A 14,370-nucleotide genomic window follows, 5' to 3' on the forward strand; every position below is an offset into this window, starting at 1 on the left:
ACAATATAAATTTTATCGGGTTTCCGGGCCAGCCCATCGGGTTTTCGGATCTGGCCCTAACGGGTTGCGGGTTAATCGGGTGCGGGCTAATCGGGCTGTAATTTTATCGGGCTGGAAATTTTCAGCCCTAACCCTATAAATTTGGCGGGCTATTCGGGTCAGCCCACGGGTTGCGGGCTAAATTGACATCCCTACATTGGAGTATACATTGTAGAGGCTATCATCTAATGCACTTAAAATAAAATTTTTACATAGATAATCCCCTTTTCTCCAAGCTTCATAGTCCGCCATGACTTCGAGCCTAGTCTCTTGGTCGCTTGGCGCAGGCGGCTCGTTTTCCGTGAGGAAGTTGGCGACGCCCAATGTTGTCAAGTAGAACAACATCTTTTGGTACCACCGCTTGAAGTCAGATCCTCCAAACTTTGGTGGTTTCTCGGCAGGTAGCATCATTCTTGCTGCCAAAGGTGCTGCACTTGGTCCATGGAAGGAACCAATTCCGTTGCCCCCGAAGAAGCCAACAACATGGTTAGGCATAGAGCACTATTACTTACTCCCTCCGTCCCACATAATTTGACCAAGTTTTCCATTTTGGGCCGTCCCACATAATTTGACCCATTTCACTTTTACCATTTTTTGTAGTGGACCCCACATTCCACTAACTCATTCCTACTCACATTTAATTATAAAACTAATATATAAAAGTATGACCCACATTCCATTAACTTTTTCAACTCACTTTTCATTATATTTCTTAAAACCCGTGCCCGGTCAAAGTGTCCCAAATTATATGGGACGGAGGGAGTATATCTTTATTTGTAGAGTGTACACGTATGTGTGCATCAGAAATTTCTATTGTAATTTCTATGTATTTAATATAATATGATCAATGTCTTTGATTAATTGATCTAATTAATATCTGCTTGGTCGGCAATAGAAGAATTTTCGATGAAATTTCTATCCATAATCTCATTTTGACGTGTGTTTGGGAAAATGGAAATTTCAGTTTTAGATTCTTTTTTAAAATAAAAAAATTGGTCCCTATCGGTAAATTGGACTAAAGGTGTTTATTTGTCTTTTTAGATACTTTTTAAAATAATCGGTAATTTCTCAGTTATAACACATTTCTGCTGCGATATAAAATTTGCTCTTTTAGCTGGAACGTTGAAAGGAGACGAAGTTGTATTTGTTGGTTTCTGGGATTATAAGAGATAAAAGCCGGGCGTAATACAAACCCAAAGAAGGAATACAAAAGGAGAAATTGAACTAAAAATTACAACTGAAATTGAAATAGTAACCGTGAATAAGTTTAGCCGAGTCGAGGAGGTCTCTTCCCGCAAGACGAGATACGCCCCGGTAGTGCTCTCAGTTTGGCGTGTCGTCCCCAAAGGTAAAACGACTACGTCTCTGGTGATGCAGCACCGCAATCAACAGAGCTCCGGCGAACTGGATGGAGGAGAGGGCAGAGCTTCGACAGAAACACAATGCAGAGAGAGGGGGAGAGCTTATGCTTGTGTAATGTGTGTCTAATGCAGTGGAATGGCTAGCCTATTTATAGGCCAAGCCACCATGCAGTGTCAACCAAGTCATGAAGGCTCATCATGGCAGATTCGTAACCGCCGACGGTTACGAGCGTGTGGCAGGAGTGTGCCTTTGGCGTGCGGAGCGTGTGCTTTTCTCACGTGGCAGGGCTAGGGATAAGCCCAAGCCCAAAACCACCCAAAGACCAATTGCCAAGATCCAAAATCCAAGATCGAGATCGGGACCGGGACCGGGCCCGAGGCCCGCGACCACGAGCACGGGCTCGGGCGGGCGGCGGCGGCGGCGGCGGCGACGCGCGCGTGTGGGCTCTTTCACCCATCTTGGTCTACTATAATTATTAAGTAACATAAAGTCACTTAATTTAAACTCATTAAAATATGTGTTACTTCTCCTATGTGGGATAATTAACACTAGTTAATTATTCCCTAAGCTCCAACTCCAAGCTTTAATTTAAAGCTAATTATGCTCAATTTTAATCCACCATTTCTCACTCACCGGAAATCGGATTTGAGAATGTGAATATACTACATTTATCTACGTAAAATGTAAATCGACGCTATATCATTTAATTTCACAAAATTAAATGTCTCGTCACTTTTATTATTTGATCAAAATCCATTGACCGGGCATATTTAATCCATGATTTTTACAGTATTGCAAACAATTTGTAAAATACTTGAAATCTGAATATTTTGTCCTAACCAAATCAATATTCTATTCATAATATGTGTCGGATTTTTCGGTTAGAATCAGTTTGAATTTTCTACAAATTTTAGATTTTTAGGTCGGCTTTGAAAACTGAATTCAGATTATAATATTAGTTTATTATAATTTCGTTTCAACATTTAAATCCAAAGTTGTCATAAAAAAGTGAAATAAGAGTTGAATTGATTGAATGTAGGAAATAAATGTATAAGAATGGACAGACAATTCTCTTGCTTGATATACACAAGATAACTGATTTTATTCATATGTTTAATAACTATAAATAAAATAAAAGAATTGAATGAAATTAATTCGCATTACTACTAAATTACCCATTAAATTGTAATCAATTCAATTGCATCTCCCGCCCACTCTTTCATACAAAAAAGACACACACATATCAATACTCCATCCATCCCATTTTAACAGTCACAGTTTACCATTTTTAGGTGTTCCACTTTAGAGTCTCAGTTAGGATATTCCATATATAGTAATAGGCCTCATATTCCACTAACATTTTTCCACTCACATTTTATTACATAATTAATATATAAAAGTAGGACCCACATTCCATTATTTTTTTCACCAACTTTCCTTTACATTTTTTAAAACTCGTGCCGAACTCAAATGAGACTCATTAAGTGGGACGGAGGGAGTATTACTAAATAAATAAGAGTGAACTGCATAAAATAACCCTGATCTTTTCAAAAGTTTCACTCCAGACCTCTGACTAAAAAAAATATCGCCACATGCCTCTGACCTAAACCATAATCACAAATGAGGTTTTTTCGGACCAAAATGCCCTTCAGCCCTAAAAGGGCTTTATTGTCATATCACCATGGGTCTGCATTGGCGGCCCTGTATCCCACCTGCCACACTGCCTGATTTGACGGGCCGCACGTCAGATGTGTCTCAGTAATGATGGTGCTACAGTGGCAGTTCAAACGACCATTCCACACGATGGCGGCCACGTATTCAGGACACCCTGTGTGAATTATGAAATAAGTTTCAAAAATTTCACATACCATTTTTTCGGCCTTCCATCGTCTACCTGCCTAAAAGTCTAACAAAATTATAACCATTGTGAAACCCAACAATTCTCAACATTGTTTTCATCTTCATTGTATCTGCACTCTCCCCGCTGTGAAAACTATCTTGCATGAATGGGGCCTAAACGGAAGCGCGATGAATCGTCGTCACGCCGTCGAAGCAAACCCACACCCCCGCCATCGCCACCATACCGCCGACCACCACCAGTGGTCATAGATGTGGAAGAAGAAACCTGGGATATCTGAGATCCTGACCTGGAGTTTTTCGTCCCAGAGGATGAATACAGTAAGTGAACTTTTAATCCTCTGGTTGTGATTTACTCTTACAAAATTGATTTTGTGTGAATATATTTTTGATCATCCGGATACTGATTTTGTTATTCAGGCTCCACAAATGTATTTTCGTTGTGTATTTATTTTTGAGTGATTTGTTCTGTGCGCTTATTGTCCGCCTTAATAGGGGATGCACCTGGAAGGTTTTCAATTGCTTTCCATCATGGAGGTTCATTCTTTAGTATGAATGATGCCAAAAAGTATGTTGGTGGGCATTTGACGTACTTCGATCTCTGTAACATAGAAAAATTCCAGCTTATAGACCTCTCGAGCATGGTACTAAAGCTGAAGTATGATAGGAAGATTATATGTGAGTTCTATTACTGTGATCCGAAGTACAGTCATGAGTGCACGGGGGTTTTAATCGGAGGCCCGTTGTTGCCCATTGTCGAGGAAACACATCTGCAGGATTTCCTCAAAGTGGCGTCTACAACGACAAAGTTAGTTCACATCTACGTTGTGGAGATAACCCGGGCTCAAGCCATACTGAAAAAAATGAAGGATGAGGCGCAAGAGCTTCTTAATTTAAGGGCTTGTAAACCCCCCGGAGTCATCATTGAAGAGATTGAGGAAGCCACACCGAATGTGCAAAGGCAAAAGCCTAGACCGAAGAGGAGGCAACGGTCTCAGTTTCAAGGGCAACCAGATTCGGCCGGGCCAGGATCATTTGCAAATGAAGATGTGCACCGACCAGTTTTGGACCGTGGTAGTCAGCCACAGCCAGACATACGGGTAGACAATGATTTCATGCCAATCATTGAGGACATTACCCATGAATTGTTCATGGCCGCCGCTGACACCGACACCCAATTGCAAGAGTCAGCTCCAGCTTCAGCTCCAGATCCGGTTCCAGACCCAGCTCCAGCTCAAGCTCCAGATGAGGCTTGTGCAGAACCCATACCCGCGGCAGGAGATGTACCCGATGTGTATTGTCCGTTGTTCGATTATGTTCCTGATGGATGTCATCTTCATAACGAGGGAATTAATGACAATGATGATGCTGATGAGGTTGACCATTTTATCTCTTTGGCCAACATGTGTCGTGATGAACAAATGTTTACTTCATACTACGAGTCGTTATGTCAGCAACAACAAGGAAGTGCAGAGCCACACACCGAAGCACACGGCTCTGCCCAGCAGTCTGGTGAAGGTAGCGGAGGGTCCAGGAAAAAGCGAAAGTTCTCCCCTGTTGTTGAGAAAGGGAACTTGTCATATACAAACCCCCTATACGAGCCAGATGCAGTTGATGAGCTACAAGATATCCAAGATCTAGACGACTTTGAAGGCTTGCGTAAAAAAGGTATCAAGTACACCCCCTTCAAGCTGACAAATGAGGTTCCAAATTGGAAGCCCAGTGATTTCTTTAAGGATAGAGATTATTTCTATCAGACTATGTATCCCGCTACTATTTACGGTCCACTATGACGCTTCTGTACGAGAATGTCCTCTACCCAATTAATGGGATGGGTAATTGGCCGAAGTCTTCAGATGTTGGATTTGAACTGGCACCCCCGAGGACAAAGCGACAACGTGGACGGCCAAAGAAATTGAGGCGTGAAGAACCCCAGGTTCGTCAACATGCGAATGGATCAGAGTCTCTGAGACAAATCTATGTAGTCAGGTGTCGTCGGTGCGGACAAGATGGGCATAACCGAAGAACATGCACTAATGATCCCCGCTTAGATGCCCGAACCGAGGTTGGCCAGAGTTCACAGCCCAGTGAGACCAATACGCCAACCACGACGGACGGCGGTGACAGGCCTGCGGCGTCCAACCTGGAGGTATTTGTCAAGATCTCTTTTCATTTCATAAACATTGCAAGTAGTATTCAAGAGCAACCTTACACTTTTAGAACCCTAAAATCAAGACAATTTGAACTGTTTGTTGTTTGTTGTAGACCAATACGACTGTTCCAAGGCCTAGCACACGCCGGACCAGGACACAACCGCAGCGCTGTGGCCGTCGAGGGGATCGGGATTGAATACACGATCTTGTCTAGTTTGGGAACCTTAAAATGGGAGAAAATGGTGTTGGTTTTTGTCGGTGTTTTGTAAACAATGGTATCTGGTATCTTGTATTTGCTACGCATGTGGTATCTTCAAGGCTTTTTTGTCAAACATTACTCAGATTTCACCTACGATGGTTGTTATAGATCATCGTGATAATGCACTTGTATTTGCTATGCATGTTATGGATCCAACATTATGACCGATTTTTTTGGGGATATGCTAAAGGAGAAGGCCCTTGTACTGCATATGTCAACTATGTACGTATGGTGGTATTTCAGAGAAAGTTTTCAACGTGGTGTGTTATTTCAACTAAAGTGTTGTACGCATTGTGGTATTTCATCATAAGATGCGTACTTCATTGGTGATTAACTAAAACTATAACTAAAACTTGAAATGTTTAGCTACAATATTCAAATGTTTAGTACCTACCTAGGCGGGAACCCCATTCGACTGTGTGAAACTTATTGTTGGGATATACTTACATTAGAAATTCAAATGTTTAGAAAAATTCCCATCATATTGGAAGAAAAAAGTGTTGCCATCACATTAGAAAAATAATTACAAAGCATAAAAACAATATTACAATTTTCAGCATTCGAGACGTTTTTTTGGTTCTAAAAATTTCTAAATGAAGACCTGCACACTCCTCGGTCTTCAACCTCAATTTTCCCTTCAGATCTTCACATTCGTCACTTTTCAACCGGAGTTTGTCTTCAAGCTCACCATGAGCAACACTCTTGCATCGGAGCTGTTCTTCAAACCTGTCTCGTTCGAGCTTGATTCGTTGAAAGTAAGAGTCTTGGCTTGGAGATAGACCCGCATCAAACCAACGGAAGAAACGACAATCATCGTCCTTCCAGAATGGACACCGATAGTAACGGCGGCCAGGATTGGCCGTCGTCCTTGACGTCACAAGCTCAGCCGCGACATCGTGACTACAGAGAACAACAGGTGGACGAGGCCATTCCCAATTCCAACTTGAGCCGAACGACTGCGAACTTGAAGACGACATTCAATAGCCACCTGAATTGGAAATTCAAACCTAAACAAAATGTCATTATTTATGAAATTACTTTCCACAAAAAATTGCACCCCAAAGCAGAACACACATAACCCTTAAATTGAAAAATGAACTGACATAAGCCGAACACGCATCAGACGAAATAAAATGGGGGATTAATGAATTGAGGTCAGAGAATATAACATAATTTCATATCCTTAAAATGTAGAGGAAATTACAAACCTCGACCCAGCCAAACAACCAAAAACGACGAAGAAACTGAATGTCGACCTAATGTGAGAGAATGAAATGAAGTGAGAGAAATAAAGTGGGAGAAGTGAACAAGATAAATTCATTCAAACTATAATGAACACCACAGTATGTGGAACATCACATTTGAGTTGTCACTTTTGCAGCCTATTGTCTGCAAAAGTGACCATGACGGCAGAGTAGGCCTGCAAATTGACTGAAATTGACTGAAATGCCCTTCAAGGCATAAGGCCCTTTTAGTCCGAAAAATGGCTACAAATATCTCATTTGTGATTATGGTTTAGGTCAGAGGCATGTTGAGATATTTTTTTTAGTCAGAGGTCTGGAGTGAAACTTTTGAAAAGGTCAGGGTTATTTTATGCAGTTCACTCAATAAATAAATCTAATACTATTAGTCATGTTTATAAAACTAAGGTCATCCACAACGTTGTTCCTATACCGTTCCTAAACCGTTCCTTAAACTACTATTTGCGGGCCCCACTGTACTTTTTTACTCCATTCCTTAACTAAGGAACGGAACCTGCAACCCTCCGTTCCTTAACCGTTCCTTAAATTACTATTCATTCAATTTTATTTTTTTTATTTCCAACTCAATTCAATTAAAAAACACACTTTAATAAAAAAACAAACACACTTTATTAAAAAACACACAACATTAAAACAAAGTTACAACTTAAACTTAAAAAATAAAAAGCACACACTTAAAATCATAAAAAAATAAAAGTACACAATTTTAATAATTTCATCCGCCAAAGTTTGCCCAAATGTGCTCAATTAGATCCTATTGGAGTTGGGTGTGGGCGCTAGAGTCGCGTGTCCTTGCACGAATAGATAACCGTTCTTGTATAGACGGATGCACTCCACTTCGAGGCGGACTACTTGCCGTTGAGCTTCCGGGGGATTCAGGGTCGAACCAATTTTCCGCCTCGGGTCCTTCGTCTTGGACAATCATGTTGTTCAAGATTATGCACGTATACATTATGTCGACCATGTTCTACATGAACCACGTACGAGCCGGGGCTTTGATGATGTTGAAGCGCGCTTGGAGAACCCCGAACGCCCTCTCCACATCCTTGCGAGCAGCCTCCTGCTTCTGCGCAAAAAGAGCCTGCTTTGGGTTCGCAGACCCATTGCACGTCTTCACGAAGGTAGGCCACTTCGGGTAGATGCCATCGGCGAGATAGTACCCCATTTTATAAAGCCGGTTGTTGGCGACGAAGTTGATGGCCGACGCTTTACCATCCAAAACTTCGGTCAAGAGGTCGGACTGGTGGAGCACGTTTACGTCATTGTTCGACCCGGGGACCCTGAAGTACGCGTGCCAGATCCATTAGTTTGATTAAATTTGAGAGAAGAAAAACAGAGTTGATTTGAGATGAAAATTGGGGTGGAAATAGAGAGGATTTGAGAGGAATAGATGTGTGTTTGTGAGTGAAATGAATATGAAATAGGAGTATTTATAGAGTAAATAAATTTAAAAAAATAAAAAAAATACAAAACGGATAAAAAAATGGGTCACAATACCGTTGCAAAAAAAATTATTAAATTCGAATTAAAAAAAATGAATTATTGCGTCACCGTGACGAAACCCACTCGCGGGGCAGCGAGTGGGCGTCACGCGTGCGCTGAGAGCCCGCCACGTGGCCTCGGCGCGTGGCGGAACGTGTCGTGCCGCGTGCCGCGGCAACGACACCCGGCACGGCATAGGCACGGAATGGCGACGACACGGCGGCTGCAACGCGTGCCGCCGCGGAACCGTTCCTCCGGAACGGCATAGGCACCGCAACGGCACAGCGTTGCGGGTGCTCTAACAACCAATCGGAAACTCTAGTTTCAACCTAAACATGCATGCTCATACTATGACAGAATTAATAAAATCATACCATTATTTTGAAGATATTCAAGATATTGGGAGTGGTAATTCAAGCATACCGAACACAAACGAATTTCCTAAACGTCGATATTTAAAATAAATTAAAACATAAACATGCCCAAACTATAGTAAATTCAATTATATCATACCATTAAATTAAATTTAACATACACTCTACATCTGTCAAAAGATGGTCTCATTTTGCATGATCAACCCGATGGATTAGCACAAATATCCAAGAACGATGTGGCTTATTCATTATATGCCACCTTGAAGATAAGATGTTTTTCTTCTGTGGTGGAGTTGATATGTCCCTCGAGCCGCCAAATCTCGCCAAGATCACATCATAATAATCTCAAACATGTCTTATTAGTTTTATTTGATTTAGCATATTTTTTATTTTAGTTAGCTATCTTTATACGATCTTTATCTTTATTGAGTCTAGTTATGTATTCTATAAATTGAAAGTTTATGTAATCTTTAATTCATTGAGAAATAATACTACTATAACTTATTATCTCATTCATCTTTGGCACGTCCAAGAACCTATAACTCCAACTAGGCTTATTTCTTTTACTCCTACTATATATCTATTGCCCAACAATACATGCCTACTTCCATTCCAACCACTAGTTGGCTAATTAGAGTACTAGTTCAACCCTAACACAATTTGACACTAGTTATTATGAGAATTATGTGGGCATGTTATTCCAAGATGCAACAATCTACTAGAAAGCTTATTCGGAACTATATTGACCAAGGTGTTGTCGACTTGAAACTACCTATATAGCGCAAGTTAAATCTTCGCAACGCCACAACGTTGGTATTAGTGTTTTCTTTGGCTCGCGATCCCACTGTTACGAGGCATTCGCCACACACGCTGCTTCAAATCAGTGTCCATAGGTTGCGTGCGATCACGCTTCACACTAGTATGCCAACAACGATCGCAGGTCAGCCTGCTTGTCCATTCACTCAGCATTTCCACTCTCATGCACAACCCAACCACTGCCTAACTTAGTAATTATAATAACACAACGCTTGATATCAGTGGCGGAGCCACATGGGAACAAGGGGTACCACTGTACCCCCAAATTTATAATTATAATGCATTTAGATATACGCATTAACAATTCTCCTACCTGCTGCAGCGGTGATTAACACCCCTTCCCCGGCGAGTGGCCCGAGTTCGAGACCTGTCAATGTTGTGTCGCCTATGTGCTTATGCATTTTTATATTTTTCATTCTTCTGTTTATTTAATATCCTAATGCATGTGAAACCTACACAATTCACATATATATTTACTATTCTATTATTTCAATTTTTTAAAGCATTTTTTATACCTTCGTCGTTTTAGCTTTTTTTAAAATATTTTAATGCATTTGTAACCTACATAACACACACATATATTTATTCTTTCTGTTTTTCAATCGTTAAAGGAAGATTTTATAATTTCATCATATTAGCTTTTTGAAAATATTTTAATGTATTTTAATTCCATTCGTTACGGTTTAACATATAATTAGTTTCTATCTTTCTAATTCTCTTCTAATACACATCTTTGTGATGTTTTAATAATAAAAATAAAATCCGAGGAAAAAAATTAAAAAAAATAAAAAGATCGGTTAAAGTTCGAGGCTTCGAAGTGCTATAATTATTTATCGTACCCCCGAATGAAAAATCCTAGATCCGCCACTGCTTGATATATGCAATACATGCAATAATTAGATAAACTTCTACATAAATATGGCTTCTATTAAAAAATTGTACAATACGAATGATAATTGTTCATTACAATCCACGCCACTGTACAAGTAAAATACTTTAGGAAAATCAGAAAAGCCTCCAAATCTAAAAGCCTTAGGATATAAGTTTAAATTTGTACTAATTTAATCATAGACAAAGTCCATCTCAACTTATCCCATACTCAATATCGGTACTATTTTATCTATCAAACCGAACCGCCCTTTAGTCTGGACTTATTGATTTAGTCTATTTTTTATTCGATTTTAACAAAATCTCAAAAATTGACTGTGACTATTGACTAAACGTGATAACCTGAGTCTGTACAAAACGTGTCCAATGTACAACTCGATAATGTGGCGAAAATCACAACTTGATGATTAAAAGTAATCATTTCGTGTCCCTACAAAATAATCATTTCATGTCCAATGTGCGTAACCTGAGTCCATACATTGTGTTCAACAACCTGGTTGTATCACCTTCCCCACCGCCACCGCCATTTGTCATTGATCAACGTAGGGATGACGATGATTTTAATAGAGTTTGGGGGCCAGCGCCGAAGCTCCCGAAGCATAAGAGCATCAATAACGCTGTGGGTCGGACCGCACCTTGGTCCCGGCCCGCAACATGCAGCGTTGGAGGGGGGAGTTGCGGCTCAGGTTGCGCCTAAGGACGAGGGAGAGTCCCGGGACCGCGCCCGGTTGCGGCCCGACCTAGGGTTATGGGATGTTCGGGCTGGATCCGAACCCCCTATTCTTTTTTTAATTTCGAATATTTACCTATTTATATATCAATTGTTCAACATTCCTAATTTTATTTACCTCTATCCTCTTTATTTATTCCTATATTTTTTTTTCTAGATTTGTAATTTTTATTTTTTAGGTTTGTAACATTTTTTTCGACTGAACAATTAATTTTCCGTATTTTAATTGTTCAACGTTTTCTATTTTACAATTAAAATAGTTGTTAGTTGTGAATAGTGCAATTTAATAGTTGTGGCATGGATAAGGCCTGCAGGGTCATGGGAGTTGTGTCTGGCCCAAAAAATTAGAAGAATGATGACGTAAAAGGGATTTGGAACCTAAATCCAGGTCGGGGTTAATGATGCTCTAAGAAGATACTGTACTATATTATTTATACGGTATACATATACCATCTACTAGCATCTAGCTAGCCTATCAGCATATTACGTATACTATATGGTTTGCATATACTAGAATAAGAAGGTTTGCTTTTATTAATATAGGGAAATTGGTCAAGAAAATCATGAACTTTCACAAAAAATTGGTATTTCCCATAATCATTAAAAGTGGTCATAAAAATCATCAACTTTTCAAATTGTGCGGATTTTCCGCAATAAAATTTCCAGCATAAATTTGGCCTACGTGGAATGCCGATACTAATTCTAAAGCATCCATATCATCATTAGTTTCATCTTACCTACTAGATGGAATGTAGCTCCGACTATTACGCGTAGGTTTTTTGGCATTCAACGTAGCCAAATTTATGCTGAAAACTTTAGTGTGGGAAATTCGCACAATTTGAAAATATGATAATTTTTAAGACTACTTTTAAAGGTTTGGGAAATTTGTCAGAAAAATCATGAACTTTCACAAAAATTTGGTATTTCCCACAATCTTTAAAAGTGGTCTTAAAAATTATCAACTCTTCAAATTGTGCGGATTTCCCACAATAAAGTTTTCGGCGTAAATTTTGCCTACGTGGAATGCCGATACTAATTCTAGAGCATCTATATCATCATTATTTTCATATTCCCACTAGATGGAATTTAGCTCCGACTGTTATACATAGGATTTTTGGCATTCAACGTAGCCAAATTTGTGCTGAAAATTTAGTGTGGGAAATTTGCACAATTTGAAAAACTGATGATGCTTAAGACTACTTTTAAAAATTTTGAGAAATACCAAATTTTTGTCAAAGTTCACGATTTTTCCGACCAATTTTCTATTAATATACGATAGTCGATGTAAAAGACGTGGCTAAACATCTTTTAGTAATTGTAAATAAAAAGTGATATTATATACATGTGTGTTTATTTTGTTTGTTTGTACATTGGTTTACTCTATAAGTAGTTTTTATTTTGTTTTCATCTTAATATTGTCCACAAAATAGGTAATTAAACTGCAAACTACCTATTTAAACAATTTTTCAAATGCCAAATACTAAGTAGGAGTAGTACTAATATTTATCATTTTAAGTTAGCTTAATCAATAAATTATATATGGCCGTCCAAATGGAATTTGGAATTATAACATATCAAATTTGTATAATATTTTATTTGATCGACTTGTGTTCCTTACAAATTCTGAATATATAATATAGGACAAACACAAAAAAAATGACCCAAAAAGCAAAATGCCTTACAAAAAGAAAATAGCCAAATTTGAAGAAAAATAAAGGAAAGGAGAGAAAGATACTGATATCCTCTTATACTCCCTCCGTCCCATAATAGATGTCACACTTTTCTTTTTAGTTTGTCCCACAACAGATGTCACATTTTCTTTTTTAGAAAAAGCTACCTCTCGCATTAATATAAACATACGATCTTCTTTCTCCACCTAACACACAAAACAACTTTACCTAAAATCACGTGTCAATCCTCAAATATGCCATCTATTATGGGACGGAGGGAGTAGTATTTTTTGGCAAACTAAATAAAAAATACTAGCAATAAAGGTAGCAATTAAACCTTTAAATGCATAAATATTTAAATTGTGTGTTGGTGTGACCAATTGCAACCATCTGCATTGCAAAAGAAAAACTGAAAGAAGAAGAAAATGGATAAACAGAGAGCTATTAAAGTTTCCAAAGTCAAACATGCTAGAAATATAAATTTGCATATGCATATTTGTGTATGAGTGTGCCTTGTGAGCAATAATACTCTGCATCAGAAAGAATTAGTGAAAAAAACTGAATTATAATGGAGTATATAATTAAATAATGAAAATATTCATGAAAATAAGAAGGAAAAAAAGGAAAAAAATATAGTAGTAGCAAAAAAAGTACTGTAGTAGCTTAAATCACACGTCATAAAAATTTTCAATTATTTTCTTTTGGAATGCATATATATTTGTGTGTGGGGTGATTTGCGTGAAAGAAAAAGTGGATTATAGTATTTTATAATAAATATTAAAAGAAAATAATGAAATTTCTAAGAAAAAAAAGGAAAAGAGGGGGAAGCTATTTCCTAGGCATAGGGGTGGCAAATCGTGCGTGTCGGGTCGTTATCGTGTCGACACGATAACGACACGAACACGATAACAACAAACACGAACACGACCCGTTAAGAAAACCTCAAACACGAACACGAACACGACACGAAACCCTCAGACACGAACACGACACGAACACATTAACGACACGAACCAATTCGGGTCAACACGACACGATAACAACACGTACATGAAATGACACGATAACGACTCGATAACAACACGACCTGATAACGGTTAAACCTATTAAAAATGAAAATAATAAGAATTAATAATATTAAAATATTATTTGTTAACGGATAACACGAACACGACACGAACACGACACGGACACGTATTGTTAACGGATAACACGAACCCGACACGAACACGACACGAACACGACACGAAATTTTCGTGTCCTTAACGGGTCGACCCGATAAGGACACGAACCCAATAAGCTCTGACCCAAACCCATTATTTTCGTGCCGGTTCGTGTCGTGTTATCGTGTCGTGTCAAAAATTGCCAGCCCTACCTAGACACACGTTCATGATTTTTGTGACCGATTTCCTGTATTAATATAGAAGGAAATTGGTCACAAAAATCATGAATTTTCACAAAAATTTAATATTTCCCAT

Source organism: Salvia splendens, chromosome 15 (assembly GCF_004379255.2).
Source record: "Salvia splendens isolate huo1 chromosome 15, SspV2, whole genome shotgun sequence".
In the NCBI taxonomy this organism is placed as follows: Eukaryota; Viridiplantae; Streptophyta; class Magnoliopsida; order Lamiales; family Lamiaceae; genus Salvia; species Salvia splendens.